The following is a 22,234-nucleotide window of genomic DNA, read 5'->3' on the forward strand; positions in this document are numbered from 1 at the left end:
TATTTCCATGTTTTTACAGATATCGGTGTAGATATTTCCATGTTTACACTGATTGCGGTGTACGTATTTCCATCTTTCTACAGATGGCATTGTAGATATTTCCATGTTTATACAGATGGCGGTGTAGATATTTCCATGTTTATACAGATAGCGGTGTATATATTTCCATGTTTATAGAGATAGCGGTGAAGGTATTTCCATGTTTATAGACATAGCGGTGTAGATATTTCCATGTTTATATAGATGGCGTTGTAGATATTTCCATGTTTATACCGATAGCGGTGTTGGTATTTCCATGTTTATACAGATAGCGATGTAGATATTTCCATGTTTATACAGCTCGCGGTGCAGATATTTATATCTTTATACAGATGGCTTTGTAGATATTTCCTTATTCACACAGATGGCGGTGTAGTTGTTTCCGTGTTTATGCAGATGGCGGAGTAGTTAGTTCCATGTTTATGGGTATGGCAGTGTATTTTCATGTTTATAGAGATGGCCGTGTAGATATTTCCATGTTTATAGAGATAGCAGTGTAGATATTTACATGTTTATACAGATGGCGGTGTAGATATTTCCATGTGTATACAGATGGCATTGTAGATATTTCCATGTTTATACAGATGACTGTATAGGTATTTCCATGTTTTTACAGATGGCAGTGCAGATATTTCCATGTTTATAGAGATAGCGGTGTAGATATTTCCATGTTTGTACAGATGGCGGTGTAGATATTTCCATCTATACACAGATGGCCGTGTAGATATTTCGATGTTTATACAGATGGCGGCATAGATATTTCCATATTTATACAGATGTCTGTGTAGATATTTCCATGGGTATACAGATGGTATTGTAGGTATTTCCATGTTTATACAGATGGTGGTGTAGATATTTCCATGTTTATTCAGATGACTGTGTAGATATTTCCATGTTTTTACAGATGGCAGTGTAGATATTTCAATGTTTATAGAGATGGCGCTGTAGATGTTTCCATGTTTATACAGATAACGGTGGAGATATTTCCATGTTTATACAGACAGCAGTGGAGATATTTCCATGTTTATACACATAGCCGTGTACATATTTCCATGTTTATAGAGACAGCGGTGTCGGTATTTCCATGTTTATACAGACAGCGGTGCAGATATTTCCATGTTTATACAGATGCCTATGCAGATATCTCCATATTTATACAGAGGGCTGTGTAGATATTTCTATGTTTATACAGATGGCTGTGTAGATATTTCCATGTTCCTACACATGACTGTGTAGGTATTTCCAAGTTTATACAGATGGCTTTGTAGATATTTCCATGTCTATAGAGATAGCGGTGCAGATATTTCCATGTTTATACAGATAGCGGTGTATATATTTCCATCTTTATACAGATCGTGATGTAGATATTTCCATGTTTATACAGATAGCGGTGTATATATTTCCATGTTTATAGAGATAGCGGTGAAGGTATTTCCATGTTTATAGACATAGCGGTGTAGATATTTCCATGTTTATATAGATGGCGTTGTAGATATTTCCATGTTTATACCGATAGCGGTGTTGGTATTTCCATGTTTATACAGATAGCGATGTAGATATTTCCATGTTTATGCAGCTCGCGGTGCACACATTTATATCTTTTTACAGATGGCTTTGTAGATATTTCCTTATTCACACAGATGGCGGTGTAGTTGTTTCCGTGTTTATGCAGATGGCGGAGTAGTTAGTTCCATGTTTATGGGGATGGCAGTGTAGATATTTTCATGTTTATAGAGATGGCGGTGTAGATATTTCCATGTTTATAGAGATAGCAGTGTAGATATTTACATGTTTATACAGATGGCGGTGTAGATATTTCCATGTGTATACAGATGGCATTGTAGATATTTCCATGTTTATACAGATGACTGTATAGGTATTTCCATGTTTTTACAGATGGCAGTGCAGATATTTCCATGTTTATAGAGATAGCGGTGTAGATATTTCCATGTTTGTACAGATGGCGGTGTAGATATTTCCATCTATACACAGATGGCCGTGTAGATATTTCCATGTTTATACAGATGGCGGCATAGATATTTCCATATTTATACAGATGTCTGTGTAGATATTTCCATGGGTATACAGATGGTATTGTAGGTATTTCCATGTTTATACAGATGGTGGTGTAGATATTTCCATGTTTATTCAGATGACTGTGTAGATATTTCCATGTTTTTACAGATGGCAGTGTAGATATTTCAATGTTTATAGAGATGGCGCTGTAGATGTTTCCATGTTTATACAGATGACGGTGGAGATATTTCCATGTTTATACAGACATCAGTGGAGATATTTCCATGTTTATACACATAGCCGTATACATATTTCCATGTTTATAGAGACAGCGGTGTCGGTATTTCCATGTTTATACAGACAGCGGTGCAGATATTTCCATGTTTATACAGATTCCTATGCAGATATCTCCATATTTATACAGAGGGCTGTGTAGATATTTCTATGTTTATACAGATGGCTGTGTAGATATTTCCATGTTCCTACACATGACTGTGTAGGTATTTCCAAGTTTATACAGATGGCTTTGTAGATATTTCCATGTCTATAGAGATAGCGGTGCAGATATTTCCATGTTTATACAGATAGCGGTGTATATATTTCCATCTTTATACAGATCGTGATGTAGATATTTCCATGTTTATACAGATACCGGTGTAGATATTTCCATGTTTATACAGACCACAGTGTAGATATTTCCATGTTTATAGAGATAGCAGTGTAGATATTTCCAAGTTGGTACAGATGGCGGTGTTGATGTTTCCATCTATACACAGATTGCCGTGTAGGTAGTTCCATGTGTATACAGATGGCATTGTAGATATTTCCATGTTTATACAGATGGTGGTGTAGATCTTTCCATGTTTACACAGATGACTGTATAGGTATTTCCACGTTTATACAGATGGCGGTGTAGGTATTTCCATGTTTATAGATATAGCGGTGTAGATATTTCCATATTTATACAGATAACGGTGTAGAAATTTCCATGTTTATACAGATAGCGGTGTAAATATTTCCATGTTCATACAGATCACAGTGTAGATATTTCCTTGTTTATACAAATAGCGGTGTAGTTATTTCCATGTTTATACAGATAGCGTTGTAGATATTTCCATGTATATACAGATGGCTGTGTAGATATTTCCATGTTTATACAGATGGCTTTGTAGATATTTCCATGTTTATACAGATGACTTTGTAGGTATTTCCATGTTTATACAGATGGCAGTGTAGATATTTCCATGTTTATAGAGATAGCTGTGTAGATATTTCCATGTTTATACAGATCGCGGTGTAGATACTTCCATGTTTATACAGATAGCGGTGTAGATATTTCCATGTTTTTACAGATATCGGTGTAGATATTTCCATGTTTACACTGATTGCGGTGTACGTATTTCCATCTTTCTACAGATGGCATTGTAGATATTTCCATGTTTATACAGATGGCGGTGTAGATATTTCCATGTTTATACAGATAGCGGTGTATATATTTCCATGTTTATAGAGATAGCGGTGAAGGTATTTCCATGTTTATAGACATAGCGGTGTAGATATTTCCATGTTTATATAGATGGCGTTGTAGATATTTCCATGTTTATACCGATAGCGGTGTTGGTATTTCCATGTTTATACAGATAGCGATGTAGATATTTCCATGTTTATACAGCTCGCGGTGCAGATATTTATATCTTTATACAGATGGCTTTGTAGATATTTCCTTATTCACACAGATGGCGGTGTAGTTGTTTCCGTGTTTATGCAGATGGCGGAGTAGTTAGTTCCATGTTTATGGGTATGGCAGTGTATTTTCATGTTTATAGAGATGGCCGTGTAGATATTTCCATGTTTATAGAGATAGCAGTGTAGATATTTACATGTTTATACAGATGGCGGTGTAGATATTTCCATGTGTATACAGATGGCATTGTAGATATTTCCATGTTTATACAGATGACTGTATAGGTATTTCCATGTTTTTACAGATGGCAGTGCAGATATTTCCATGTTTATAGAGATAGCGGTGTAGATATTTCCATGTTTGTACAGATGGCGGTGTAGATATTTCCATCTATACACAGATGGCCGTGTAGATATTTCGATGTTTATACAGATGGCGGCATAGATATTTCCATATTTATACAGATGTCTGTGTAGATATTTCCATGGGTATACAGATGGTATTGTAGGTATTTCCATGTTTATACAGATGGTGGTGTAGATATTTCCATGTTTATTCAGATGACTGTGTAGATATTTCCATGTTTTTACAGATGGCAGTGTAGATATTTCAATGTTTATAGAGATGGCGCTGTAGATGTTTCCATGTTTATACAGATAACGGTGGAGATATTTCCATGTTTATACAGACAGCAGTGGAGATATTTCCATGTTTATACACATAGCCGTGTACATATTTCCATGTTTATAGAGACAGCGGTGTCGGTATTTCCATGTTTATACAGACAGCGGTGCAGATATTTCCATGTTTATACAGATGCCTATGCAGATATCTCCATATTTATACAGAGGGCTGTGTAGATATTTCTATGTTTATACAGATGGCTGTGTAGATATTTCCATGTTCCTACACATGACTGTGTAGGTATTTCCAAGTTTATACAGATGGCTTTGTAGATATTTCCATGTCTATAGAGATAGCGGTGCAGATATTTCCATGTTTATACAGATAGCGGTGTATATATTTCCATCTTTATACAGATCGTGATGTAGATATTTCCATGTTTATACAGATAGCGGTGTATATATTTCCATGTTTATAGAGATAGCGGTGAAGGTATTTCCATGTTTATAGACATAGCGGTGTAGATATTTCCATGTTTATATAGATGGCGTTGTAGATATTTCCATGTTTATACCGATAGCGGTGTTGGTATTTCCATGTTTATACAGATAGCGATGTAGATATTTCCATGTTTATGCAGCTCGCGGTGCACACATTTATATCTTTTTACAGATGGCTTTGTAGATATTTCCTTATTCACACAGATGGCGGTGTAGTTGTTTCCGTGTTTATGCAGATGGCGGAGTAGTTAGTTCCATGTTTATGGGGATGGCAGTGTAGATATTTTCATGTTTATAGAGATGGCGGTGTAGATATTTCCATGTTTATAGAGATAGCAGTGTAGATATTTACATGTTTATACAGATGGCGGTGTAGATATTTCCATGTGTATACAGATGGCATTGTAGATATTTCCATGTTTATACAGATGACTGTATAGGTATTTCCATGTTTTTACAGATGGCAGTGCAGATATTTCCATGTTTATAGAGATAGCGGTGTAGATATTTCCATGTTTGTACAGATGGCGGTGTAGATATTTCCATCTATACACAGATGGCCGTGTAGATATTTCCATGTTTATACAGATGGCGGCATAGATATTTCCATATTTATACAGATGTCTGTGTAGATATTTCCATGGGTATACAGATGGTATTGTAGGTATTTCCATGTTTATACAGATGGTGGTGTAGATATTTCCATGTTTATTCAGATGACTGTGTAGATATTTCCATGTTTTTACAGATGGCAGTGTAGATATTTCAATGTTTATAGAGATGGCGCTGTAGATGTTTCCATGTTTATACAGATGACGGTGGAGATATTTCCATGTTTATACAGACATCAGTGGAGATATTTCCATGTTTATACACATAGCCGTATACATATTTCCATGTTTATAGAGACAGCGGTGTCGGTATTTCCATGTTTATACAGACAGCGGTGCAGATATTTCCATGTTTATACAGATGCCTATGCAGATATCTCCATATTTATACAGAGGGCTGTGTAGATATTTCTATGTTTATACAGATGGCTGTGTAGATATTTCCATGTTCCTACACATGACTGTGTAGGTATTTCCAAGTTTATACAGATGGCTTTGTAGATATTTCCATGTCTATAGAGATAGCGGTGCAGATATTTCCATGTTTATACAGATAGCGGTGTATATATTTCCATCTTTATACAGATCGTGATGTAGATATTTCCATGTTTATACAGATACCGGTGTAGATATTTCCATGTTTATACAGACCACAGTGTAGATATTTCCATGTTTATAGAGATAGCAGTGTAGATATTTCCAAGTTGGTACAGATGGCGGTGTTGATGTTTCCATCTATACACAGATTGCCGTGTAGGTAGTTCCATGTGTATACAGATGGCATTGTAGATATTTCCATGTTTATACAGATGGTGGTGTAGATATTTCCATGTTTACACAGATGACTGTATAGGTATTTCCATGTTTATACAGATGGCGGTGTAGGTATTTCCATGTTTATAGATATAGCGGTGTAGATATTTCCATATTTATACAGATAACGGTGTAGAAATTTCCATGTTTATACAGATAGCGGTGTAAATATTTCCATGTTCATACAGATCACAGTGTAGATATTTCCTTGTTTATACAAATAGCGGTGTAGTTATTTCCATGTTTATACAGATAGCGTTGTAGATATTTCCATGTATATACAGATGGCTGTGTAGATATTTCCATGTTTATACAGATGGCTTTGTAGATATTTCCATGTTTATACAGATGACTTTGTAGGTATTTCCATGTTTATACAGATGGCAGTGTAGATATTTCCATGTTTATAGAGATAGCTGTGTAGATATTTCCATGTTTATACAGATCGCGGTGTAGATATTTCCATGTTTATACAGATCGCGGTGTAGATATTTCCATGTTTATACAGATCGCGGTGTAGATACTTCCATGTTTATACAGATAGCGGTGTAGATATTTCCATGTTTTTACAGATATCGGTGTAGATATTTCCATGTTTACACAGATTGCGGTGTACGTATTTCCATCTTTCTACAGATGGCATTGTAGATATTTCCATGTTTATACAGATGGCGGTGTAGATATTTCCATGTTTATACAGATAGCGGTGTATATATTTCCATGTTTATAGAGATAGCGGTGAAGGTATTTCCATGTTTATAGACATAGCGGTGTAGATATTTCCATGTTTATATAGATGGCGTTGTAGATATTTCCATGTTTATACCGATAGCGGTGTTGGTATTTCCATGTTTATACAGATAGCGATGTAAATATTTCCATGTTTATGCAGCTCGCGGTGCACACATTTATATCTTTATACAGATGGCTTTGTAGATATTTCCTTATTCACACAGATGGCGGTGTAGTTGTTTCCGTGTTTATGCAGATGGCGGAGTAGTTAGTTCCATGTTTATGGGGATGGCAGTGTAGATATTTTCATGTTTATAGAGATGGCGGTGTAGATATTTCCATGTTTATAGAGATAGCAGTGTAGATATTTACATGTTTATACAGATGGCGGTGTAGATATTTCCATGTGTATACAGATGGCATTGTAGATATTTCCATGTTTATACAGATGACTGTATAGGTATTTCCATGTTTTTACAGATGGCAGTGCAGATATTTCCATGTTTATAGAGATAGCGGTGTAGATATTTCCATGTTTGTACAGATGGCGGTGTAGATATTTCCATCTATACACAGATGGCCGTGTAGATATTTCCATGTTTATACAGATGGCGGCATAGATATTTCCATATTTATACAGATGTCTGTGTAGATATTTCCATGGGTATACAGATGGTATTGTAGGTATTTCCATGTTTATACAGATGGTGGTGTAGATATTTCCATGTTTATTCAGATGACTGTGTAGATATTTCCATGTTTTTACAGATGGCAGTGTAGATATTTCAATGTTTATAGAGATGGCGCTGTAGATGTTTCCATGTTTATACAGATAACGGTGGAGATATTTCCATGTTTATACAGACAGCAGTGGAGATATTTCCATGTTTATACACATAGCCGTGTACATATTTCCATGTTTATAGAGACAGCGGTGTCGGTATTTCCATGTTTATACAGACAGCGGTGCAGATATTTCCATGTTTATACAGATGCCTATGCAGATATCTCCATATTTATACAGAGGGCTGTGTAGATATTTCTATGTTTATACAGATGGCTGTGTAGATATTTCCATGTTCCTACACATGACTGTGTAGGTATTTCCAAGTTTATACAGATGGCTTTGTAGATATTTCCATGTCTATAGAGATAGCGGTGCAGATATTTCCATGTTTATACAGATAGCGGTGTATATATTTCCATCTTTATACAGATCGTGATGTAGATATTTCCATGTTTATACAGATAGCGGTGTATATATTTCCATGTTTATAGAGATAGCGGTGAAGGTATTTCCATGTTTATAGACATAGCGGTGTAGATATTTCCATGTTTATATAGATGGCGTTGTAGATATTTCCATGTTTATACCGATAGCGGTGTTGGTATTTCCATGTTTATACAGATAGCGATGTAGATATTTCCATGTTTATGCAGCTCGCGGTGCACACATTTATATCTTTTTACAGATGGCTTTGTAGATATTTCCTTATTCACACAGATGGCGGTGTAGTTGTTTCCGTGTTTATGCAGATGGCGGAGTAGTTAGTTCCATGTTTATGGGGATGGCAGTGTAGATATTTTCATGTTTATAGAGATGGCGGTGTAGATATTTCCATGTTTATAGAGATAGCAGTGTAGATATTTACATGTTTATACAGATGGCGGTGTAGATATTTCCATGTGTATACAGATGGCATTGTAGATATTTCCATGTTTATACAGATGACTGTATAGGTATTTCCATGTTTTTACAGATGGCAGTGCAGATATTTCCATGTTTATAGAGATAGCGGTGTAGATATTTCCATGTTTGTACAGATGGCGGTGTAGATATTTCCATCTATACACAGATGGCCGTGTAGATATTTCCATGTTTATACAGATGGCGGCATAGATATTTCCATATTTATACAGATGTCTGTGTAGATATTTCCATGGGTATACAGATGGTATTGTAGGTATTTCCATGTTTATACAGATGGTGGTGTAGATATTTCCATGTTTATTCAGATGACTGTGTAGATATTTCCATGTTTTTACAGATGGCAGTGTAGATATTTCAATGTTTATAGAGATGGCGCTGTAGATGTTTCCATGTTTATACAGATGACGGTGGAGATATTTCCATGTTTATACAGACATCAGTGGAGATATTTCCATGTTTATACACATAGCCGTATACATATTTCCATGTTTATAGAGACAGCGGTGTCGGTATTTCCATGTTTATACAGACAGCGGTGCAGATATTTCCATGTTTATACAGATTCCTATGCAGATATCTCCATATTTATACAGAGGGCTGTGTAGATATTTCTATGTTTATACAGATGGCTGTGTAGATATTTCCATGTTCCTACACATGACTGTGTAGGTATTTCCAAGTTTATACAGATGGCTTTGTAGATATTTCCATGTCTATAGAGATAGCGGTGCAGATATTTCCATGTTTATACAGATAGCGGTGTATATATTTCCATCTTTATACAGATCGTGATGTAGATATTTCCATGTTTATACAGATACCGGTGTAGATATTTCCATGTTTATACAGACCACAGTGTAGATATTTCCATGTTTATAGAGATAGCAGTGTAGATATTTCCAAGTTGGTACAGATGGCGGTGTTGATGTTTCCATCTATACACAGATTGCCGTGTAGGTAGTTCCATGTGTATACAGATGGCATTGTAGATATTTCCATGTTTATACAGATGGTGGTGTAGATCTTTCCATGTTTACACAGATGACTGTATAGGTATTTCCACGTTTATACAGATGGCGGTGTAGGTATTTCCATGTTTATAGATATAGCGGTGTAGATATTTCCATATTTATACAGATAACGGTGTAGAAATTTCCATGTTTATACAGATAGCGGTGTAAATATTTCCATGTTCATACAGATCACAGTGTAGATATTTCCTTGTTTATACAAATAGCGGTGTAGTTATTTCCATGTTTATACAGATAGCGTTGTAGATATTTCCATGTATATACAGATGGCTGTGTAGATATTTCCATGTTTATACAGATGGCTTTGTAGATATTTCCATGTTTATACAGATGACTTTGTAGGTATTTCCATGTTTATACAGATGGCAGTGTAGATATTTCCATGTTTATAGAGATAGCTGTGTAGATATTTCCATGTTTATACAGATCGCGGTGTAGATACTTCCATGTTTATACAGATAGCGGTGTAGATATTTCCATGTTTTTACAGATATCGGTGTAGATATTTCCATGTTTACACTGATTGCGGTGTACGTATTTCCATCTTTCTACAGATGGCATTGTAGATATTTCCATGTTTATACAGATGGCGGTGTAGATATTTCCATGTTTATACAGATAGCGGTGTATATATTTCCATGTTTATAGAGATAGCGGTGAAGGTATTTCCATGTTTATAGACATAGCGGTGTAGATATTTCCATGTTTATATAGATGGCGTTGTAGATATTTCCATGTTTATACCGATAGCGGTGTTGGTATTTCCATGTTTATACAGATAGCGATGTAGATATTTCCATGTTTATACAGCTCGCGGTGCAGATATTTATATCTTTATACAGATGGCTTTGTAGATATTTCCTTATTCACACAGATGGCGGTGTAGTTGTTTCCGTGTTTATGCAGATGGCGGAGTAGTTAGTTCCATGTTTATGGGTATGGCAGTGTATTTTCATGTTTATAGAGATGGCCGTGTAGATATTTCCATGTTTATAGAGATAGCAGTGTAGATATTTACATGTTTATACAGATGGCGGTGTAGATATTTCCATGTGTATACAGATGGCATTGTAGATATTTCCATGTTTATACAGATGACTGTATAGGTATTTCCATGTTTTTACAGATGGCAGTGCAGATATTTCCATGTTTATAGAGATAGCGGTGTAGATATTTCCATGTTTGTACAGATGGCGGTGTAGATATTTCCATCTATACACAGATGGCCGTGTAGATATTTCGATGTTTATACAGATGGCGGCATAGATATTTCCATATTTATACAGATGTCTGTGTAGATATTTCCATGGGTATACAGATGGTATTGTAGGTATTTCCATGTTTATACAGATGGTGGTGTAGATATTTCCATGTTTATTCAGATGACTGTGTAGATATTTCCATGTTTTTACAGATGGCAGTGTAGATATTTCAATGTTTATAGAGATGGCGCTGTAGATGTTTCCATGTTTATACAGATAACGGTGGAGATATTTCCATGTTTATACAGACAGCAGTGGAGATATTTCCATGTTTATACACATAGCCGTGTACATATTTCCATGTTTATAGAGACAGCGGTGTCGGTATTTCCATGTTTATACAGACAGCGGTGCAGATATTTCCATGTTTATACAGATGCCTATGCAGATATCTCCATATTTATACAGAGGGCTGTGTAGATATTTCTATGTTTATACAGATGGCTGTGTAGATATTTCCATGTTCCTACACATGACTGTGTAGGTATTTCCAAGTTTATACAGATGGCTTTGTAGATATTTCCATGTCTATAGAGATAGCGGTGCAGATATTTCCATGTTTATACAGATAGCGGTGTATATATTTCCATCTTTATACAGATCGTGATGTAGATATTTCCATGTTTATACAGATAGCGGTGTATATATTTCCATGTTTATAGAGATAGCGGTGAAGGTATTTCCATGTTTATAGACATAGCGGTGTAGATATTTCCATGTTTATATAGATGGCGTTGTAGATATTTCCATGTTTATACCGATAGCGGTGTTGGTATTTCCATGTTTATACAGATAGCGATGTAGATATTTCCATGTTTATGCAGCTCGCGGTGCACACATTTATATCTTTTTACAGATGGCTTTGTAGATATTTCCTTATTCACACAGATGGCGGTGTAGTTGTTTCCGTGTTTATGCAGATGGCGGAGTAGTTAGTTCCATGTTTATGGGGATGGCAGTGTAGATATTTTCATGTTTATAGAGATGGCGGTGTAGATATTTCCATGTTTATAGAGATAGCAGTGTAGATATTTACATGTTTATACAGATGGCGGTGTAGATATTTCCATGTGTATACAGATGGCATTGTAGATATTTCCATGTTTATACAGATGACTGTATAGGTATTTCCATGTTTTTACAGATGGCAGTGCAGATATTTCCATGTTTATAGAGATAGCGGTGTAGATATTTCCATGTTTGTACAGATGGCGGTGTAGATATTTCCATCTATACACAGATGGCCGTGTAGATATTTCGATGTTTATACAGATGGCGGCATAGATATTTCCATATTTATACAGATGTCTGTGTAGATATTTCCATGGGTATACAGATGGTATTGTAGGTATTTCCATGTTTATACAGATGGTGGTGTAGATATTTCCATGTTTATTCAGATGACTGTGTAGATATTTCCATGTTTTTACAGATGGCAGTGTAGATATTTCAATGTTTATAGAGATGGCGCTGTAGATGTTTCCATGTTTATACAGATAACGGTGGAGATATTTCCATGTTTATACAGACAGCAGTGGAGATATTTCCATGTTTATACACATAGCCGTGTACATATTTCCATGTTTATAGAGACAGCGGTGTCGGTATTTCCATGTTTATACAGACAGCGGTGCAGATATTTCCATGTTTATACAGATGCCTATGCAGATATCTCCATATTTATACAGAGGGCTGTGTAGATATTTCTATGTTTATACAGATGGCTGTGTAGATATTTCCATGTTCCTACACATGACTGTGTAGGTATTTCCAAGTTTATACAGATGGCTTTGTAGATATTTCCATGTCTATAGAGATAGCGGTGCAGATATTTCCATGTTTATACAGATAGCGGTGTATATATTTCCATCTTTATACAGATCGTGATGTAGATATTTCCATGTTTATACAGATAGCGGTGTATATATTTCCATGTTTATAGAGATAGCGGTGAAGGTATTTCCATGTTTATAGACATAGCGGTGTAGATATTTCCATGTTTATATAGATGGCGTTGTAGATATTTCCATGTTTATACCGATAGCGGTGTTGGTATTTCCATGTTTATACAGATAGCGATGTAGATATTTCCATGTTTATGCAGCTCGCGGTGCACACATTTATATCTTTTTACAGATGGCTTTGTAGATATTTCCTTATTCACACAGATGGCGGTGTAGTTGTTTCCGTGTTTATGCAGATGGCGGAGTAGTTAGTTCCATGTTTATGGGGATGGCAGTGTAGATATTTTCATGTTTATAGAGATGGCGGTGTAGATATTTCCATGTTTATAGAGATAGCAGTGTAGATATTTACATGTTTATACAGATGGCGGTGTAGATATTTCCATGTGTATACAGATGGCATTGTAGATATTTCCATGTTTATACAGATGACTGTATAGGTATTTCCATGTTTTTACAGATGGCAGTGCAGATATTTCCATGTTTATAGAGATAGCGGTGTAGATATTTCCATGTTTGTACAGATGGCGGTGTAGATATTTCCATCTATACACAGATGGCCGTGTAGATATTTCCATGTTTATACAGATGGCGGCATAGATATTTCCATATTTATACAGATGTCTGTGTAGATATTTCCATGGGTATACAGATGGTATTGTAGGTATTTCCATGTTTATACAGATGGTGGTGTAGATATTTCCATGTTTATTCAGATGACTGTGTAGATATTTCCATGTTTTTACAGATGGCAGTGTAGATATTTCAATGTTTATAGAGATGGCGCTGTAGATGTTTCCATGTTTATACAGATGACGGTGGAGATATTTCCATGTTTATACAGACATCAGTGGAGATATTTCCATGTTTATACACATAGCCGTATACATATTTCCATGTTTATAGAGACAGCGGTGTCGGTATTTCCATGTTTATACAGACAGCGGTGCAGATATTTCCATGTTTATACAGATGCCTATGCAGATATCTCCATATTTATACAGAGGGCTGTGTAGATATTTCTATGTTTATACAGATGGCTGTGTAGATATTTCCATGTTCCTACACATGACTGTGTAGGTATTTCCAAGTTTATACAGATGGCTTTGTAGATATTTCCATGTCTATAGAGATAGCGGTGCAGATATTTCCATGTTTATACAGATAGCGGTGTATATATTTCCATCTTTATACAGATCGTGATGTAGATATTTCCATGTTTATACAGATACCGGTGTAGATATTTCCATGTTTATACAGACCACAGTGTAGATATTTCCATGTTTATAGAGATAGCAGTGTAGATATTTCCAAGTTGGTACAGATGGCGGTGTTGATGTTTCCATCTATACACAGATTGCCGTGTAGGTAGTTCCATGTGTATACAGATGGCATTGTAGATATTTCCATGTTTATACAGATGGTGGTGTAGATATTTCCATGTTTACACAGATGACTGTATAGGTATTTCCATGTTTATACAGATGGCGGTGTAGGTATTTCCATGTTTATAGATATAGCGGTGTAGATATTTCCATATTTATACAGATAACGGTGTAGAAATTTCCATGTTTATACAGATAGCGGTGTAAATATTTCCATGTTCATACAGATCACAGTGTAGATATTTCCTTGTTTATACAAATAGCGGTGTAGTTATTTCCATGTTTATACAGATAGCGTTGTAGATATTTCCATGTATATACAGATGGCTGTGTAGATATTTCCATGTTTATACAGATGGCTTTGTAGATATTTCCATGTTTATACAGATGACTTTGTAGGTATTTCCATGTTTATACAGATGGCAGTGTAGATATTTCCATGTTTATAGAGATAGCTGTGTAGATATTTCCATGTTTATACAGATCGCGGTGTAGATATTTCCATGTTTATACAGATCGCGGTGTAGATATTTCCATGTTTATACAGATCGCGGTGTAGATACTTCCATGTTTATACAGATAGCGGTGTAGATATTTCCATGTTTTTACAGATATCGGTGTAGATATTTCCATGTTTACACAGATTGCGGTGTACGTATTTCCATCTTTCTACAGATGGCATTGTAGATATTTCCATGTTTATACAGATGGCGGTGTAGATATTTCCATGTTTATACAGATAGCGGTGTATATATTTCCATGTTTATAGAGATAGCGGTGAAGGTATTTCCATGTTTATAGACATAGCGGTGTAGATATTTCCATGTTTATATAGATGGCGTTGTAGATATTTCCATGTTTATACCGATAGCGGTGTTGGTATTTCCATGTTTATACAGATAGCGATGTAGATATTTCCATGTTTATGCAGCTCGCGGTGCACACATTTATATCTTTATACAGATGGCTTTGTAGATATTTCCTTATTCACACAGATGGCGGTGTAGTTGTTTCCGTGTTTATGCAGATGGCGGAGTAGTTAGTTCCATGTTTATGGGGATGGCAGTGTAGATATTTTCATGTTTATAGAGATGGCGGTGTAGATATTTCCATGTTTATAGAGATAGCAGTGTAGATATTTACATGTTTATACAGATGGCGGTGTAGATATTTCCATGTGTATACAGATGGCATTGTAGATATTTCCATGTTTATACAGATGACTGTATAGGTATTTCCATGTTTTTACAGATGGCAGTGCAGATATTTCCATGTTTATAGAGATAGCGGTGTAGATATTTCCATGTTTGTACAGATGGCGGTGTAGATATTCCCATCTATACACAGATGGCCGTGTAGATATTTCCATGTTTATACAGATGGCGGCATAGATATTTCCATATTTATACAGATGTCTGTGTAGATATTTCCATGGGTATACAGCTGGTATTGTAGGTATTTCCATGTTTATACAGATGGTGGTGTAGATATTTCCATGTTTATTCAGATGACTGTGTAGATATTTCCATGTTTTTACAGATGGCAGTGTAGATATTTCAATGTTTATAGAGATGGCGCTGTAGATGTTTCCATGTTTATACAGATGACGGTGGAGATATTTCCATGTTTATACAGACATCAGTGGAGATATTTCCATGTTTATACACATAGCCGTATACATATTTCCATGTTTATAGAGACAGCGGTGTCGGTATTTCCATGTTTATACAGACAGCGGTGCAGATATTTCCATGTTTATACAGATTCCTATGCAGATATCTCCATATTTATACAGAGGGCTGTGTAGATATTTCTATGTTTATACAGATGGCTGTGTAGATATTTCCATGTTCCTACACATGACTGTGTAGGTATTTCCAAGTTTATACAGATGGCTTTGTAGATATTTCCATGTCTATAGAGATAGCGGTGCAGATATTTCCATGTTTATACAGATAGCGGTGTATATATTTCCATCTTTATACAGATCGTGATGTAGATATTTCCATGTTTATACAGATACCGGTGTAGATATTTCCATGTTTATACAGACCACAGTGTAGATATTTCCATGTTTATAGAGATAGCAGTGTAGATATTTCCAAGTTGGTACAGATGGCGGTGTTGATGTTTCCATCTATACACAGATTGCCGTGTAGGTAGTTCCATGTGTATACAGATGGCATTGTAGATATTTCCATGTTTATACAGATGGTGGTGTAGATCTTTCCATGTTTACACAGATGACTGTATAGGTATTTCCATGTTTATACAGATGGCGGTGTAGGTATTTCCATGTTTATAGATATAGCGGGGTAGATATTTCCATATTTATACAGATAACGGTGTAGAAATTTCCATGTTTATACAGATAGCGGTGTAAATATTTCCATGTTCATACAGATCACAGTGTAGATATTTTCTTGTTTATACAAATAGCGGTGTAGTTATTTCCATGTTTATACAGATAGCGTTGTAGATATTTCCATGTATATACAGATGGCTGTGTAGATATTTCCATGTTTATACAGATGGCTATGTAGATATTTCCATGTTTATGCAGATGACTTTGTAGGTATTTCCATGTTTATACAGATGGCAGTGTAGATATTTCCATGTTTATAGAGATAGCTGTGTAGATATTTCCATGTTTATACAGATCGCGGTGTAGATATTTCCATGTTTATACAGATCGCGGTGTAGATATTTCCATGTTTATACAGATCGCGGTGTAGATACTTCCATGTTTATACAGATAGCGGTGTAGATATTTCCATGTTTTTACAGATATCGGTGTAGATATTTCCATGTTTACACAGATTGCGGTGTACGTATTTCCATCTTTCTACAGATGGCATTGTAGATATTTCCATGTTTATACAGATGGCGGTGTAGACATTTCCATGTTTATACAGATAGCGGTGTATATATTTCCATGTTTATAGAGATAGCGGTGAAGGTATTTCCATGTTTATAGACATAGCGGTGTAGATATTTCCATGTTTATATAGATGGCGTTGTAGATATTTCCATGTTTATACCGATAGCGGTGTTGGTATTTCCATGTTTATACAGATAGCGATGTAGATATTTCCATGTTTATGCAGCTCGCGGTGCACACATTTATATCTTTATACAGATGGCTTTGTAGATATTTCCTTATTCACACAGATGGCGGTGTAGTTGTTTCCGTGTTTATGCAGATGGCGGAGTAGTTAGTTCCATGTTTATGGGGATGGCAGTGTAGATATTTTCATGTTTATAGAGATGGCGGTGTAGATATTTCCATGTTTATAGAGATAGCAGTGTAGATATTTACATGTTTATACAGATGGCGGTGTAGATATTTCCATGTGTATACAGATGGCATTGTAGATATTTCCATGTTTATACAGATGACTGTATAGGTATTTCCATGTTTTTACAGATGGCAGTGCAGATATTTCCATGTTTATAGAGATAGCGGTGTAGATATTTCCATGTTTGTACAGATGGCGGTGTAGATATTTCCATCTATACACAGATGGCCGGGTAGATATTTCCATGTTTATACAGATGGCGGCATAGATATTTCCATATTTATACAGATGTCTGTGTAGATATTTCCATGGGTATACAGATGGTATTGTAGGTATTTCCATGTTTATACAGATGGTGGTGTAGATATTTCCATGTTTATTCAGATGACTGTGTAGATATTTCCATGTTTTTACAGATGGCAGTGTAGATATTTCAATGTTTATAGAGATGGCGCTGTAGATGTTTCCATGTTTATACAGATAACGGTGGAGATATTTCCATGTTTATACAGACAGCAGTGGATATATTTCCATGTTTATACATATAGCCGTGTACATATTTCCATGTTTATAGAGACAGCGGTGTCGGTATTTCCATGTTTATACAGACAGCGGTGCAGATATTTCCATGTTTATACAGATGCCTATGCAGATATCTCCATATTTATACAGAGGGCTGTGTAGATATTTCTATGTTTATACAGATGGCTGTGTAGATATTTCCATGTTCCTACACATGACTGTGTAGGTATTTCCAAGTTTATACAGATGGCTTTGTAGATATTTCCATGTCTATAGAGATAGCGGTGCAGATATTTCCATGTTTATACAGATAGCGGTGTATATATTTCCATCTTTATACAGATCGTGATGTAGATATTTCCATGTTTATACAGATACCGGTGTAGATATTTCCATGTTTATACAGACCACAGTGTAGATATTTCCATGTTTATAGAGATAGCAGTGTAGATATTTCCAAGTTGGTACAGATGGCGGTGTTGATGTTTCCATCTATACACAGATTGCCGTGTAGGTAGTTCCATGTGTATACAGATGGCATTGTAGATATTTCCATGTTTATACAGATGGTGGTGTAGATATTTCCATGTTTACACAGATGACTGTATAGGTATTTCCATGTTTATACAGATGGCGGTGTAGGTATTTCCATGTTTATAGATATAGCGGTGTAGATATTTCCATATTTATACAGATAACGGTGTAGAAATTTCCATGTTTATACAGATAGCGGTGTAAATATTTCCATGTTCATACAGATCACAGTGTAGATATTTCCTTGTTTATACAAATAGCGGTGTAGTTATTTCCATGTTTATACAGATAGCGTTGTAGATATTTCCATGTATATACAGATGGCTGTGTAGATATTTCCATGTTTATACAGATGGCTTTGTAGATATTTCCATGTTTATACAGATGACTTTGTAGGTATTTCCATGTTTATACAGATGGCAGTGTAGATATTTCCATGTTTATAGAGATAGCTGTGTAGATATTTCCATGTTTATACAGATCGCGGTGTAGATATTTCCATGTTTATACAGATCGCGGTGTAGATATTTCCATGTTTATACAGATCGCGGTGTAGATACTTCCATGTTTATACAGATAGCGGTGTAGATATTTCCATGTTTTTACAGATATCGGTGTAGATATTTCCATGTTTACACAGATTGCGGTGTACGTATTTCCATCTTTCTACAGATGGCATTGTAGATATTTCCATGTTTATACAGATGGCGGTGTAGATATTTCCATGTTTATACAGATAGCGGTGTATATATTTCCATGTTTATAGAGATAGCGGTGAAGGTATTTCCATGTTTATAGACATAGCGGTGTAGATATTTCCATGTTTATATAGATGGCGTTGTAGATATTTCCATGTTTATACCGATAGCGGTGTTGGTATTTCCATGTTTATACAGATAGCGATGTAGATATTTCCATGTTTATGCAGCTCGCGGTGCACACATTTATATCTTTATACAGATGGCTTTGTAGATATTTCCTTATTCACACAGATGGCGGTGTAGTTGTTTCCGTGTTTATGCAGATGGCGGAGTAGTTAGTTCCATGTTTATGGGGATGGCAGTGTAGATATTTTCATGTTTATAGAGATGGCGGTGTAGATATTTCCATGTTTATAGAGATAGCAGTGTAGATATTTACATGTTTATACAGATGGCGGTGTAGATATTTCCATGTGTATACAGATGGCATTGTAGATATTTCCATGTTTATACAGATGACTGTATAGGTATTTCCATGTTTTTACAGATGGCAGTGCAGATATTTCCATGTTTATAGAGATAGCGGTGTAGATATTTCCATGTTTGTACAGATGGCGGTGTAGATATTCCCATCTATACACAGATGGCCGTGTAGATATTTCCATGTTTATACAGATGGCGGCATAGATATTTCCATATTTATACAGATGTCTGTGTAGATATTTCCATGGGTATACAGCTGGTATTGTAGGTATTTCCATGTTTATACAGATGGTGGTGTAGATATTTCCATGTTTATTCAGATGACTGTGTAGATATTTCCATGTTTTTACAGATGGCAGTGTAGATATTTCAATGTTTATAGAGATGGCGCTGTAGATGTTTCCATGTTTATACAGATGACGGTGGAGATATTTCCATGTTTATACAGACATCAGTGGAGATATTTCCATGTTTATACACATAGCCGTATACATATTTCCATGTTTATAGAGACAGCGGTGTCGGTATTTCCATGTTTATACAGACAGCGGTGCAGATATTTCCATGTTTATACAGATTCCTATGCAGATATCTCCATATTTATACAGAGGGCTGTGTAGATATTTCTATGTTTATACAGATGGCTGTGTAGATATTTCCATGTTCCTACACATGACTGTGTAGGTATTTCCAAGTTTATACAGATGGCTTTGTAGATATTTCCATGTCTATAGAGATAGCGGTGCAGATATTTCCATGTTTATACAGATAGCGGTGTATATATTTCCATCTTTATACAGATCGTGATGTAGATATTTCCATGTTTATACAGATACCGGTGTAGATATTTCCATGTTTATACAGACCACAGTGTAGATATTTCCATGTTTATAGAGATAGCAGTGTAGATATTTCCAAGTTGGTACAGATGGCGGTGTTGATGTTTCCATCTATACACAGATTGCCGTGTAGGTAGTTCCATGTGTATACAGATGGCATTGTAGATATTTCCATGTTTATACAGATGGTGGTGTAGATCTTTCCATGTTTACACAGATGACTGTATAGGTATTTCCATGTTTATACAGATGGCGGTGTAGGTATTTCCATGTTTATAGATATAGCGGGGTAGATATTTCCATATTTATACAGATAACGGTGTAGAAATTTCCATGTTTATACAGATAGCGGTGTAAATATTTCCATGTTCATACAGATCACAGTGTAGATATTTTCTTGTTTATACAAATAGCGGTGTAGTTATTTCCATGTTTATACAGATAGCGTTGTAGATATTTCCATGTATATACAGATGGCTGTGTAGATATTTCCATGTTTATACAGATGGCTATGTAGATATTTCCATGTTTATGCAGATGACTTTGTAGGTATTTCCATGTTTATACAGATGGCAGTGTAGATATTTCCATGTTTATAGAGATAGCTGTGTAGATATTTCCATGTTTATACAGATCGCGGTGTAGATATTTCCATGTTTATACAGATCGCGGTGTAGATATTTCCATGTTTATACAGATCGCGGTGTAGATACTTCCATGTTTATACAGATAGCGGTGTAGATATTTCCATGTTTTTACAGATATCGGTGTAGATATTTCCATGTTTACACAGATTGCGGTGTACGTATTTCCATCTTTCTACAGATGGCATTGTAGATATTTCCATGTTTATACAGATGGCGGTGTAGACATTTCCATGTTTATACAGATAGCGGTGTATATATTTCCATGTTTATAGAGATAGCGGTGAAGGTATTTCCATGTTTATAGACATAGCGGTGTAGATATTTCCATGTTTATATAGATGGCGTTGTAGATATTTCCATGTTTATACCGATAGCGGTGTTGGTATTTCCATGTTTATACAGATAGCGATGTAGATATTTCCATGTTTATGCAGCTCGCGGTGCACACATTTATATCTTTATACAGATGGCTTTGTAGATATTTCCTTATTCACACAGATGGCGGTGTAGTTGTTTCCGTGTTTATGCAGATGGCGGAGTAGTTAGTTCCATGTTTATGGGGATGGCAGTGTAGATATTTTCATGTTTATAGAGATGGCGGTGTAGATATTTCCATGTTTATAGAGATAGCAGTGTAGATATTTACATGTTTATACAGATGGCGGTGTAGATATTTCCATGTGTATACAGATGGCATTGTAGATATTTCCATGTTTATACAGATGACTGTATAGGTATTTCCATGTTTTTACAGATGGCAGTGCAGATATTTCCATGTTTATAGAGATAGCGGTGTAGATATTTCCATGTTTGTACAGATGGCGGTGTAGATATTTC

The sequence above is a fragment of the Pan paniscus genome, chromosome 22, assembly GCF_029289425.2.
Source record: "Pan paniscus chromosome 22, NHGRI_mPanPan1-v2.0_pri, whole genome shotgun sequence".
Lineage (NCBI taxonomy): Eukaryota > Metazoa > Chordata > Mammalia > Primates > Hominidae > Pan > Pan paniscus.